This window comes from Mustela lutreola, chromosome X (assembly GCF_030435805.1).
Source record: "Mustela lutreola isolate mMusLut2 chromosome X, mMusLut2.pri, whole genome shotgun sequence".
Classification (NCBI taxonomy): Eukaryota; Metazoa; Chordata; class Mammalia; order Carnivora; family Mustelidae; genus Mustela; species Mustela lutreola.
The window spans coordinates 91,042,297-91,055,651 of NC_081308.1; the positions used below are offsets into that span (position 1 = coordinate 91,042,297).

The following is a 13,355-nucleotide window of genomic DNA, read 5'->3' on the forward strand; positions in this document are numbered from 1 at the left end:
GAGAATTTTAATGCATCTTTACTTATGAAAAAAAAATTTGCTACTTCTATTTCTTTTCTTTTTTGTTGTCAGGAAGTCACCCACCTTAGGGATTTGAATGGAAACTGAACAGACATATGTTGCCATTATGCTTCAAAATTCTTTAAAAGGACCCAATTCTTTCTGTTAACTGTATTGCTGTTTAACTTGTGATTCTCCTCCCTCTAAATGAGGGAAGGACCTCCTGCTTTCTCCATCACAGAGAAGGGGCGGAGCATTCTCTAGAAGCTTGGATGTAAGCTGTGCCTGGGCAGTCTTGGAGGAGGAGCCGCATTACATACAGACTTGGAGGCTTCCGCCCTGAAGAGAAGAAGCTTGGAGGTAATGGCTGTCGTAAAAGCCAGTTATTTTCGGTGATTTCTGGAAACTTTCGAGTAAAGGTGAGAAAAGAAGGGACTGCTGCTTTGGAGTGGAGAGAAAGAAGTGTCGTTTCGTGGGGGTCGTTGTTTCTATGAGGGAATTAATGCCTGAATTTTGTATTCCTTCAGATATTTTAAAAGTCCACATTTTGAAAGTGGGGGAGGTGGTGATCAGATTACACCTGCGGGAAAAATACTTCATGAGGTGCCCAAAACTAACTTCTGAATAGTGCATTTTAGGTTTCAGATGAAAAGCAGTGGTAACAAGGGATAAATGATGAAACAAATGTTGAGAAATAAATCTTTCTTATTTAGAAAAAAAAAAAAAAAGATTGTGATAGTCCCAAATGAAAAATGAAGTTAGTTGGGGTGTTGGCTTTTCATATTGTATTGTGTTTCTAACAAATATTACTGTTGTGAAGGAGTTTATATAGTAATGTATAACTGTGGGGATTTAAATAGTTCTGAAAATTAGGAGTTTGGTTCTCAGTGGATTCTCAATGCCTTAGAAGAATTGCTTTTTTGTGGAAGTTCAGAGGACTGTCTTTGTCTACATCCCTACCTAGCTATCAGAAGAATATGTGTTCCTATTTTTACTAAAATCTGAAAAATATTAAGCTAAGGAAAAATGGGCTTATGTTAATATAACAACAAACAGTATGTCTAGTAGTTAAAGATGTCTAGGAGAAAAAAGAAAGGAAATTTTCCACTTCTTTCTTCCACATTTCACTTAGCATGTAGTACCTGTCTCAGCATAAATAAGAGAATTTTTTTAAAGATTTTATTTATTTATTTGACAGAGATCACAAGTAGGCAGAGAGGCAGGCAGAGAGAGAGGGGGAAGCAGGCTCCTTGCAGAGCAGAGAGCCCAATGTGGGACTCGATCCCAGGACCCTGGGAATCATGACCTGAGCCGAAGGCAGAGGCTTTAACCCACTGAGCCACCCAGGCGCCCCGAGAATTTTAAAACATGGTGGAGAAACCTACCTTCCCCAAAATGTATAAATATACATAAACATGGAAAAATCTTCAAATATATGAGTGAATAAATGTAATCTCAGATGGTACATCCTAGTGTATCTATGATGAGGGGAACAACCAAAGGGATTAGACTCAAATGCAAGCAGTAAACAACTCAGTGGTTGAAGTAATGATGGTCTATATTTTCTTCTTTGGACTTTACTTATCTTTAGAGTTTTTTGGAAACACATAATGGAGCTGAGAGGGAGCAGTCTGTTTTGTTACAGATATTTAAATAGACACCACACACACTCCATTGTCTTTACCTGGAGGTGGATCTGAGAAGGCTGGTTATCTGGTTGCTTGGGCTTTTCTTACAATTCCAGATATTTAGACTCTTGTCCAGACTTTGGTTCAAGTAGAAGGTATGTATTTGTATTTTTATGTACTCTTGAGAAATAATTCAAAAAATTAATGTTTAAAATATATTATAGAATAGTCACATAGGATAGTGCATCCATAATGTTGAATACTATGCAACTGTAAAAAGAATGAGCTAATACAATGAGCTAAATAATAATAAAAAAAGATGTCCATGGTATATTCCAAAAATAAATTGCAAAATGACCTTTATTATATTAATACATTATATGCCAGAAAAATCTGGAAATATGCATGCCACCTTATTAATTGGGGATATAGGTATTGTTGGAGAGAGAGAACATTTCAGTCTTCTGTATATCATATTTCTCCATTTAAAAAATCTTACTTTGAAAATAGTAAGCTTGAATAATTCTAATTATGAGAAAAATGAGATCAAATTTTAGAAATATAGACAACTCTTGTAACAGTAATTCACAAAAAAGTGATGTGGGAAAATATCGATGTGGAGAGACGATTAAGCATGTTCTTGTTTAAAAAGCATGCATATGTATAAATATCTGTAGGAAAAATCTAGAAATATGGAGAGAAAACCCTTATATTTTGACCATTATTGTGGAGGTTTGTTTTCTTTGAAAAATTAAAAGATGAAGAGATACAATATGTATGGGAGATATTATAATAAAGACATTAAAATGAGGAATTGTTATTCCATTTTTGCCTAACACAATTCTTAAATCGAGGATGAAAAAGTATGGAAGCCTAGGAAGGCCACTGTCTGGATAACTAGTTCCCACTCTTCCCCACTAAGGATCCAGGTATCTGCAGTTCTCTTTCTAGTCATTAGATGGCTCTTGCCCGGTATCTTAAATTTTCTTCATGCAACCATTTTTATGAAGTGGACAAACAAAGCAATGAAACATATTTTTCATTAGCAGGTGATGAGACAGTATGTACAGTGTGATTGCAGTTCTGCTGAAATTTTTCATAGGTGCAGAAAAAGCACCCACACTAAGACTGATGTAAGAATTCAAACAGAATGCATTTTTTTTAAAAGATAGCTACAGAGATTTAGATATAGAAGATGGACAGCAACTATTATTTCCCTTCTTGCCTGTACCCAGATCATACTTTTCATGAGAGAGCTCATTTCTTCACGAAGCAAATAACAACTGTATCATAGAGAGCATTTCAAATAATAACCAAAAGGGTGATAAACATGGCATCTGCATAGTAGATGAAATTTCACCTCATTTCCTATGTTTCAGAATGACCCTCATGCTGCAGTTTTGGTAGGGAAGTTTCTTTCCACCTTTTCTATTGAATTGGTTTGATTCCCTGTCTCCTTTGGGACAGTCTAGGTTAATATCAAAGATACACGTGACCTAGGGAATCTGCATGTGATGCCCATTGAGCCCCAGAAAGGCAGTGTGACCTCGGAAGTACTGAGCAGGGAGAAGGCTCTGCTGGACAAGCAGCTGGAGTGACAATCAAGACAGCCAGATCACAGGACCAGATCCTCTACGATCCACGTGACATTGGGTAAGGCTCCTCCCATTCCATGAACTATTTCATGAAAATGTGTTGAGAACCTAGAGTATGTGATGCGTTTGCTTCCTGCTGTATCCATAGCATTTTGAATTAAAAGCTGCATTTCATACTAAAATTATGTTAGGTTGTGAATTAGCAGTACAATTTATTTTGTTTGCTATTCTGTAATTAAGAGTCATAGCTTCTCATTTGGGGAAAAAAAATCTCTTGTGTTAAACCACTGTGAAGAAAATTGTGCAAGAATCTATTCAGGCATCTACCTGAGGTTTTAGCCAATGGTCTGACTCTCCATTCCTTGACAGCTAGGTTGTCATCACCACATACTACATAACATAGTTACAAATATAATTTTAAAACCTGCTTAAGGTCTTCTGACCCTCCTTACATAGACATCTGTATACTCTCTTGAATAGTAGCTTATAATGGTTTAGCACATTTAATTCTTTCCCAACAGCCATCAGGAATCTCTCTCTCTTGAAGTCATACTCTTAATGAGGTTGGTGCTGAATCTTACCCCCTGTGTCCATGAGATCTTTGTTTGCTTTGGACAGGTGGAACAGCACTAGCAGTATAGAAAACGCAAAGACGCACATTCCCTCATGATAATCCAGTGGAGTCCAAAAGGTCCAAATTGTCCAGAAACACAAATAATGTCCCTGACACTGGCTAAGCCTCTCCTGCACTCATTCCCTTCTTATACTACAATAGAAATAATAAAGACAGGATATTAGGTTTGTTATTGTAATCTTTCTTCTCTGTTTTTGTTCCTCTCTCCCAAAACATGTTCCATGTCTCTCACCTCTGCTGATATTATTTATTCTTCTGATTTTTATCTTATCTTCATTCTCATTGTCCACATTCTTTCTTGTTAGCAAAGTAAACTTTGTGTCTGATCCCTTTTCTTCTCTGCCATGTTTTAATCTAATTCAGTTTTCACTCATGGAACATATTTTATTCAGGCTCTTTTGTGAAGTTTCAGGATAAGAGGCTATAGAAGGTGAGAACCATTTACTAGCCCTAATAAGAAGAGTTAAGGATTCTTTAAAAACACCGCTTTTCTAGAAAACCAGGCAACTAAAACCATATCAGTGGCATAAGGTTTTTCCTAGCATATTGTGTATCTATTGATTGATTTCTTGTCTCTATCTGGCTGCACTGATGGAGCAGGAGAAAATTCAGTTTCTCGGTGGTTAAATTGGACTTCTTTTGCCCCGTTTCCGGTACTTCCTATCTCATCTATCTCTTACTGCACACTTAGGTAATAAACTCTTTTTTATTGTACCATTAAATATGATTTAATATTTAGACAACCTAGGTTAGTATCAGAGATAGATGTGACTCATGTGTCTTTCTTAACTATGCTATCTAGTGTAGGGAGATGACAACTTAGCATAGTTGTCAAGGATTTGATATATTTCTCTCTGCTGAACTAATAAAGGTCTCAAACCCACAACTGTCTGCCTGCATGCCTTGCCTGTTCAAACCCTTCAAAAACATGACTCTGTCATAATGCCTCCATGACAGATTCTTAAAAGAAGGACATTGGATTCTGCCAATAGAAATCCGTATCTCCTCACTGAAGACCACTTGACATCCTTTATTCAGAGTGGCTAGCTGAATAATTTTGACCCATTCTGACCCAGCTGTTATGTGTCTCTGGAAGAATGATGGCTTCTTCTTTCTTTAGAGTCCCCAGTGCAGATAGTTTTCTTTCTCTTGTTTGCTAATTACAGGAAGAGCTGTGTCATACTGCAGCTCTGTTATTCCAGCCTGAATAATCAGAGGTAGCAGGAGGTAGCAGTTGTGTTTACTTGTTCACTGTGATAATGGATGAGGTTGTAGGGGGTCTCACCAAATTTACTTACATTTTATATGTTACTTGTGTTTTTTAACCTAGCAAAACATTATGTTAAGAGAACTAACCCCCTGAAAGATCCATTGGCACTGTGTAGGTTTTAGCACTTCCTGGGAAATAGCACTCTAAGTTAAAAATCTAAATTTAAGTCTTACTTTATGGAATGTATTGTGCACACAAAAGCTCAGTGAAAGAGGATAGAGAAACAATTTTCTCATATTGAATTAGAAGTAGCAAACAAGAAAAGCACAAGAACAAGGAGTTGCCAAATGTAAATAAGGATGGAATGAACTGGGGCGTTTCTCTACATAAATGACTGATTTTTCAGCCCCTGCCCTGGAATAGCTGTATCTTCAGGGGAAGATACTGCCAAGCCCTTCAACACAAAAGAGATATGTCATCTACCGCATAACCAAGTAAATGCTATCATGCAGATATGGTCAGTGCAAAAACATAGTGCAGAAAAATATTTTTTAAAATTTGTGTTGATGTGTGAATATACGTCAAAGATGGAGAGTTCATAGATAAGTCTGATAGTTATGAAAGTGGTTGTAGTTCACCAGTGTGTTCCCCAGAACTGACAGGAAATTAAGCAACGCTCACTCTGGGGTTACATTTATCAATTTCCTCGCAATCTGAAGGTAAATGACATCATTTCTGGTTCAGCCAAAGACTCGGGATTCCAAGCCCAGGAGGCAGTGAATACTGGTGGAGAAAGAACACATCCTTTTGTTTGGGAGTCAAACAGACTTTGGCTTTAATTGTTTTGCCCTCTTCCCAGCTTCATGACCTTGCCCAAGAGCCAAAGTGCCCATTTCCTCATTTTCTGGTCAACTGTCCATTGTATCATTTCTTCGTGTCTTTGTAGGTGAAATTAGGTAGAAAAATCTCATTGCTGTTTACATTTGCGTTTCTTTGATTATTAGGAAAGGTGAATATCCTTCATGTATCATTTACTTTTAATTTTTATTTTGATTGGGTTTTGAGAAGCCCCACTGAATAGCACTTTCCTTTCTCCACAGAACAAATTGATATAAAACCAATAAAGTTTCAGGTGGGAGCCCAAATATCAGCTCTTGTACAATGGCAAGATAAGTTGCAGGGCATTGATTATTGTGAGAATCAAGTGAGCCTTATAACACCACATTTAAACAAATCTACCCAACAGCCTAGAGGCTTGCAGCTGCACAAAAAGGAGAGAGAAACATGTAGTTAAATTACTTGAGCTTGCTCACAGGAAGTAAATAGGAGCAGGGTAGAACTAACCCCACAGAATATTGTAGATTGCTGAGCTCCTGGGTGACTCAGTTGGTTAAGCGACCAGCCTTGGCTCAGATCATAATCCTGGAATCTCAGAAACAAGTTCCACATCGGGGTCCCTGCTGAGCAGGGAGCCTGCTTCTCCCTTTTACCTTTCTGCTCTCATAACATCTCTCTCCCTCTCAGAAATAAATAAAATATTCAAAAAAAAGAATATTGTGAATTGCCTATTTATACCTTTGCTTATTTTTTTCCATTCTGCTGTTTGGTCTTACTAATTTGGAAGCTCTACTTTAGATGAGAGGTTTTTATTTTTTAAATTGAAAATGGTTTTGTGAAGTTTGTCATCCTGTTTTCAACTTTGTTTTTTCCATGTTTTTTTTTTTTTTTTATTTCAGTATATTCGGATACAGATCTCTTTTCTTTAAAGATTTTGATGTTTTATGTCTAAGGAATGACTGTACTTGAAAAAACTAGAAAACATTCTGAACGATAAATGAAACATGCCATGTCCCAGGGCCAGAGAAATAAAATTACAGAGATATAATTCTTCACAAATTAATGTATTCATTCACGGCGATCAGAAACAAGAATCTAACAGGTCTTTTTAATGGACAATGACCAGCTGGGTCTTAAAATCTGGTAGAAATAAGGTGCCAGAAAAGGCAAGAAAAATATGCAAGAGCTATTTTTAACTGGATCTTTATTTTATGATAAAGGGATTTGCTAAGTCTTTTCAGGAAATCACCTTACCCCTGTGGTTTGAATGGAAATTAAAGAGACACATGTTGCCATTTCACTTTCAAGTCTTTTAAAAATGAACGTTTTTCCCCTTTAAGTGAATTTCAGTTAACTTGGCTATTCTCCTCCCTCTAATTGAGGGAAAGGCCCCCTACTTTCCCCATCACAGGGAGGGGGCGGAGCATTCTCTGAGAAGCTTGAAGTGAGCTGTGCCGGGCCAGTCTTGGGGGAGGGGCTGTGTTTCACGAGGCTGCAGCTGACAAGAAGCTTCAAGGTAATGGCTGTCTTAAAGCTAGTTATTTTCTGGGAATTTCTTCGGGCTTTTGTGTTATGGTGGAAAAAAAAAAAAAACCGACAACAGACGTTATTGCCTGGGAAAGGTGGGAATGGAATAAATATGGTTTGGGGAGAATTGCTGTTACTGTGACAGAATCAATCCCATGAAAATTTAGTTTCTCTCAATATTTTATGAAGTCCACAGTGTGAGAATCGGTGATCAGATTACAGCTTCTAAATTAAGACCAGTGAGGCAAGCTGTTCATGTTAATTTTTACATGGCATTCCATGTTTCTATTTTTGTTACAGATTGTATTATGTTTTGATGTAAACATTTATTATTCTACACAAAAAGTAACTAATAGAAAAATATAAGCATAAAAAATGATTGACAAGTACAAACACAAATATAAATGTATGTGAACGAATGTGGGAGGGATTCAGATATGCTGTTGAGTGACAACATTTGTGTAAAATATATGCATTTTCCTTAAAGAGAACTAGACTCCCATGTTAACAGTCAGCATCTCTGAAGTGTTCAGATTACTGAGGATTTCAAAATACATTTTTATTTGGATTAGCATTTTTAGAATTGCTTTATTTCATGATTATTTTTATAATGAGAAGAGCACAGTGACGCTGCAACAGTATACCTGTTTGGTTTCAGACACATAAACATTCACAGACACGACAGACATGCAAACATACCCCTCTTGTCTTCTGCCAATAGTGGAAATTTTCCTGGACCTGATCGAGCTCATAGCCTGGTTGCTCTGTTGGCTACCGCCCTGCATGTGTCCTCCTTGCAACTCATTCTTTCAGACCACAGGTATGGCTGTGGTCAGCAAGAACTATTTTTCTATATCTTAAGTCTATTCAGGGGGTTTGGTTTATTTCTGTTAGCAGTTTTAAAAATATCATGTGACAAGGTGCATCCACAGAATTGAATGCTATATAGCTGACAGATGAAGTATCAACATGTAGTGATTTGTAAAAAAAAAAAATGAGAAGTAGTATTAGGTGAAAATGGAAATTGTAGAATGGCAAGCACTATATTATGTCATTTAAAGATAAAAGACTGCCTTAATACTGTATGTCTAACAAAATCACCAAAAAATATAAGGCTGCCTGCTAATGGGATTGTGTGGTTGGAGGCATAAGACAGTCTTTACTATCTTTATGTAAAAATAATTCTTAATATATATTTAGTCATTTTTTAACAGTAGCAGAAAAAAGTTTGAGATAAAATGTTACAAATTAGGGGGGAAATTACATTTAAAATCATTCATAATCAATGAAAATACTTATTGATATGGGAAAACTTTCAAACCATGTGCTTGAGCATGGTGAAAAGCTGGTCTGAAATTATATACATTCATGCGTATTTGTAAATAAAGATTATGGAAAAATATTCAGGAAAAAATAATACTAATTATTTTTCTAGAATTACACTTTCTTTTTATAAATCATCTTTTCAGTTTTCAGTAACTATGCAATTTTTATCATCCCATTAGAAGTAAAGACATAGCATTCAATGTTTTGCATAATGCATAACAAAACTCTAAATTTGAGCATGGTATATTCTAGAAGCCTGAGAAAATTGCTGGCTTGGCAGCATGTAGTTCCCACCCTTCCATAAGAAGGTTCTGGTAGTAATAGAGTGTAGTTCTGGCACTGGTCACAAGATGGCGCTTGCCAGACTCTCCAAATTTTCTCCAAGCAACTATTTTTATGGAGTGTGCAAACAAAGACATGAAATGTATTTTGTATTACCAGACTATGAAACGGCACGTAGAGTATGATTATAGCTTCGTTGAAGAAAACTGCGTGTCCAGAAGAAAAAGCCCCACATGAGAACTGATAGGAGAACTCAAAATGAAAGCAATTTTTTAAAGTAACTACATAGAATTCGGCCTATAGAAAACAGAAGGCAATTGTTATTTCTCTTCTCTTTTGTCCTCACCTCACCTTTTCTTAATAAAGATGATATCAACATGAAGCAAATAACAACTGTATCACAGATAACATTTCAATAATAACCAAAAAGGTAATAAACATGGCATCTACATTGTAGATGAAATTTCCTCATTTCCTGTGTTTCAGAATGACCCTCATGCTGAAGTTTTGGTAGGGAAGTTTCTTTCCACCTTTTCCATTGAATTGGTTTGATTCCCTGTCTCCTTTGGGACAGTCTAGGTTAATATCAAAGATACACGTGACCTGGGGAATCTGCATGTGATGCCCATTGAGCCCCAGAAAGGCAGTGTGACCTCGGAAGTACTGAGCAGGGAGAAGGCTCTGCTGGACAAGCAGCTGGAGTGACAATCAAGACAGCCAGATCACAGGACCAGATCCTCTACGATCCACGTGACATTGGGTAAGACTCTTCCCATTTCATGTTAAAACATGGTTCCAAGTTGAGAATATGCAGTACAATTTTTTTTTTTTTCCTAGCTCGGGAGCCATAGCATTTTAAATTTTAAATCATATATTCTAGTGTTAGGAAAGAATTATCTTAAACTTCTAGAAAGGAATTATATAAATGGAAATCTACTTATGGAAGACTTGCAGGTTTCTGCCAACTGCTTGACTCTCAAGAAATCTTTGAAAACTACCCTAGTCACTAGGTAGCTATGGTAGCCATTCCAAATATCTAACTTCTAAGCTCATCTTCTTGATGAGGTCATTGTGCTATTGTCTGAATCCAGGAGACACAAACCCCAGTGTCTACGTCTGATTGCCTTGGGTAGATAGGGCAGCACTGGCAGCTTTAAAAAGTTAAGATTACCCTAGGGGCACCTGGGTGGCTCAGTTGGTTAAGCATCCAACTCTTGATTTCAGCTCAGGTCATTGACTTAGGGTGGTGATCTCTGGGTCATGAAACCAAGCCCTGCATCAGGCTCCGCTCAGCGGGCATCTGCTTCTCTCCCTCTCCCTCTGCGACTCCACCCTGGCTGTGTGCTCTGTCTATATATATAAGGTAAATAAATAAATCATTTTTTAAAAAGCTAAGATTACCCTAGAATAAACCTCAAGAGGCCCCAACGTACCAAAACATCCAATAATAGAAATGATCTCCCTGACACATTCCCCAACACCCCCATCTCCTACCATACACACCCTCATTCATTTCTTTTATGTAATAGCTATAATAAGTATTACATAGTAGGACATTATAGAATTACTTCTCATTCATTGAATTTTCACATATTTTCCCCCAACCACATTTCTTTGGTGCCAGGCATATATTCATCTTTTTGTATGTCTTCTCCATTTTCATTGTCCACCTTCCTTCTCCTTTGACAGAAGAAATCCTTTTGCTTATTCTCTTTTCTCTTCACCTTGTCTTTAGTGACTATTTTCTTACTCCCTCATTTATGTGAATATTTCTTATCTCCCATTCAAAATCAATTACTAGCCTTCCTCACAAGTTTTCAGGAGGTTTAAGCACTGAATGCAAAAAAATTATTTGTAGCCCTGAGGCAATAGAGGCCTCTAAAATCACAGTTTTTGTGGTTAGCTGGGCAGTCAGACACAGCCCAATGACCTAAGGATTTTTCTAAATGATTCAGAGTTCACTGATTGATTTCTAGTCTATATCCAGATATACCAATCAATCACACACATGTTCAGATCTTCAGTGATTCATTTTGAACTTCTTTTATTTTGCCTTTCTGATGTTCTTACCTACTCCTTGCTTCGCACTTCAACTGTTACTGAACATTTACAAATGATTTTAACCAGTCCCTTTTTTTATTAATTCCAAGAAGATTGTAGTAAAGCTCTGTTTACTACATGCTCTAATGATAAAGTTGTGACATTCTCATCAACCTTTATTTTATTTCTTTTAATATATTTTCCATTCCATCATTCTGAATCTCAATTTCCTAGCAGCTTCAGCCATTGGCACCATGTAGGTATTAGCATTACCTGGGGAATACAAAATCTCCAGACATGGCAGCTTTATCTTCTTGTGATCTCTAGGTCACTGATGGTACTTTTTTCTTTTTTCGCCTCTCTGTCTGTTCACATACATTTGGCCAGAGATTATGAAATCTTTTTGTCTCTGGCCTTGATTCACTCTCTGGCTAGCCTTTTTCTTACCTGGCATATTCATTCTTAGCAAACTTTCTTCTGATGTTCTTCCTCTTCAGGTGGGCTGACGTTCAGCCAAAGAACATTAATAATAAGATTTTAACTTTGTTTATCACCAGTTTCTGTTATTTGTTTGTGCCTATGCCTTAGGGGTCATTCGATATTTTGTATATCCATGAATTATCTATAATTCCTTGCTTTACCAGTGCTCATGGCTCCCTCATGGTTTTTACAAGTGTTCTAACTGAACAATTTCTACTCTTTTATATGAACCTTATACACTAAAGATATTGATATTTGTTTATTCTCAAGCCATACTCTCTCTCCCCTTGGCTTCTACTTTCTCACTGGGGACGTAATTCTTTTTTATTTATTTATTATTTATTTATTTGACAGAGAGAGAGATCACAAGCAGGCAGAGAGGCAGGCAGAGAGAGAGAGAGGAGGAAGCAGGCTCCCCGCTGAGCAGAGAGTCCGACGCGGGACTCGATCCCAGGACCCTGAGACCATGACCCGAGCCAAAGGCAGCGGCCTAACCCACTGAGCCACCCAGGTGCCCCACTGGGGATGTAATTCTTAACCATATCTCTATATCCAGATTATGACACTTAGGCTTCTACTCCTTCCTTTTCTTCCATTCACATAGTTGAGTGGCATTTGAAAACTTCAGTGTAGTTAAAGGCTCTGCTAATGAGGATAAGCTTCACAAACTGTAAGGTGCTGATGTCATCTGGATTCTTGACATTTATCCTGTGTTAACTAACTTCTAATGAAGGGATATTTAGTGAGTATATAAATTTATAGAAAGAGATACATAACTGCATTAAAAGTATATTAAATATACTATTATTAAAAGTATTAAAAGATACATAACTGCCCAGTATTTTAAAGTGAGTTCAGAAATATAAGTTAGCAAAAATTAAAGATATTTAAAAAATTAAATTTCTAACATATTCTTTGTACCCTCCAGAAAATATTTTTATACATATCTTGTGGTACCCACAATCTATGCTGGTATTCGTGACCCAAAGTACAAATCAAACTCTTATATGTATTCCCATCATTCTCACAGTGAAATACAAACTTCTTATATTGGTTATATTCTGATTTTGAATGCCTTGTTAAGGCTCAGGTTTATTGAGATATGATTTACATGGAGTTAAATTCACTGTTTTAGGTGTATAGTTTGATGGGTTTTGTCAAAGGTCTGTAGTCATGTAATAACCAATAGAATCAGGCTATAGATATAATTCCAAAATGTTCCCTCTTGCCGCATTGTAGTCAGTACTTTTTACCCTCATTCCTGATGACCACTGATCTAATTTTTGTCCCTACAGGTTTTTATTTTCCAAAATATCTTATACATGGAGTCATATAATATATAGTTTTTTACATCTTGTTTCTTTCACTTAGCATGATGTTTCTGGTGTTTACCCATATTGAAGTATGTATCAGTACTTTGTTATTCTGTTTTTCTACAATTTGTGTATCTACTTATAAGTAGATTTATAATTTTAGTAATTATGATTAAAGTTGTTATAAACATTCCAGAACAGATCTATGTCTGTTCATAAATTTTTATTTCTCTTGGATAAATACCCAGGAGTGGAATTCCTGGATTACCTGGTAAGCCTATGTCCAACTATATTAGAAACTGCCATACTGTTTTATAAAGTAGCTCTGAGATCTTGTATGTTCATCAGCGGTGTATGCATTCTAGTAGCTCTGCGTCATTGCCAGCAGTTGATACTGTCAGGTTTTCTCTCTCTCTCTCTTTTTTTTTAAAGATTTTATTTATTTATTTGACAGACAGAGATCACAAGTAGGCAGAGAGGCAG

General features: G+C 36.7%; 1 protein-coding gene across 10 annotated transcripts in view; it reads left to right on the plus strand.

The window, feature by feature from the left end:
• The first annotated feature begins 298 nt into the window (after positions 1-298).
• The window catches only part of PWWP3B (PWWP domain containing 3B), a 29,012-nt gene continuing 15,955 nt past the window's right edge, over positions 299-13,355 (plus strand). The window contains exons 1-5 of one of the 10 annotated variants that reach the window (XM_059157965.1): positions 299-419; positions 3,096-3,281; positions 7,245-7,420; positions 8,153-8,251; positions 9,614-9,799. The gene's annotated coding sequence lies outside the window, so the exon portion shown is untranslated. Of the gene's footprint in view, positions 420-3,095; positions 3,282-6,604; positions 7,421-7,461; positions 8,252-9,613; positions 9,800-13,355 lie in introns of those variants that run through there. The other 9 variants (XM_059157968.1, XM_059157967.1, XM_059157969.1 and 6 more) reach the window with 9 other exon arrangements.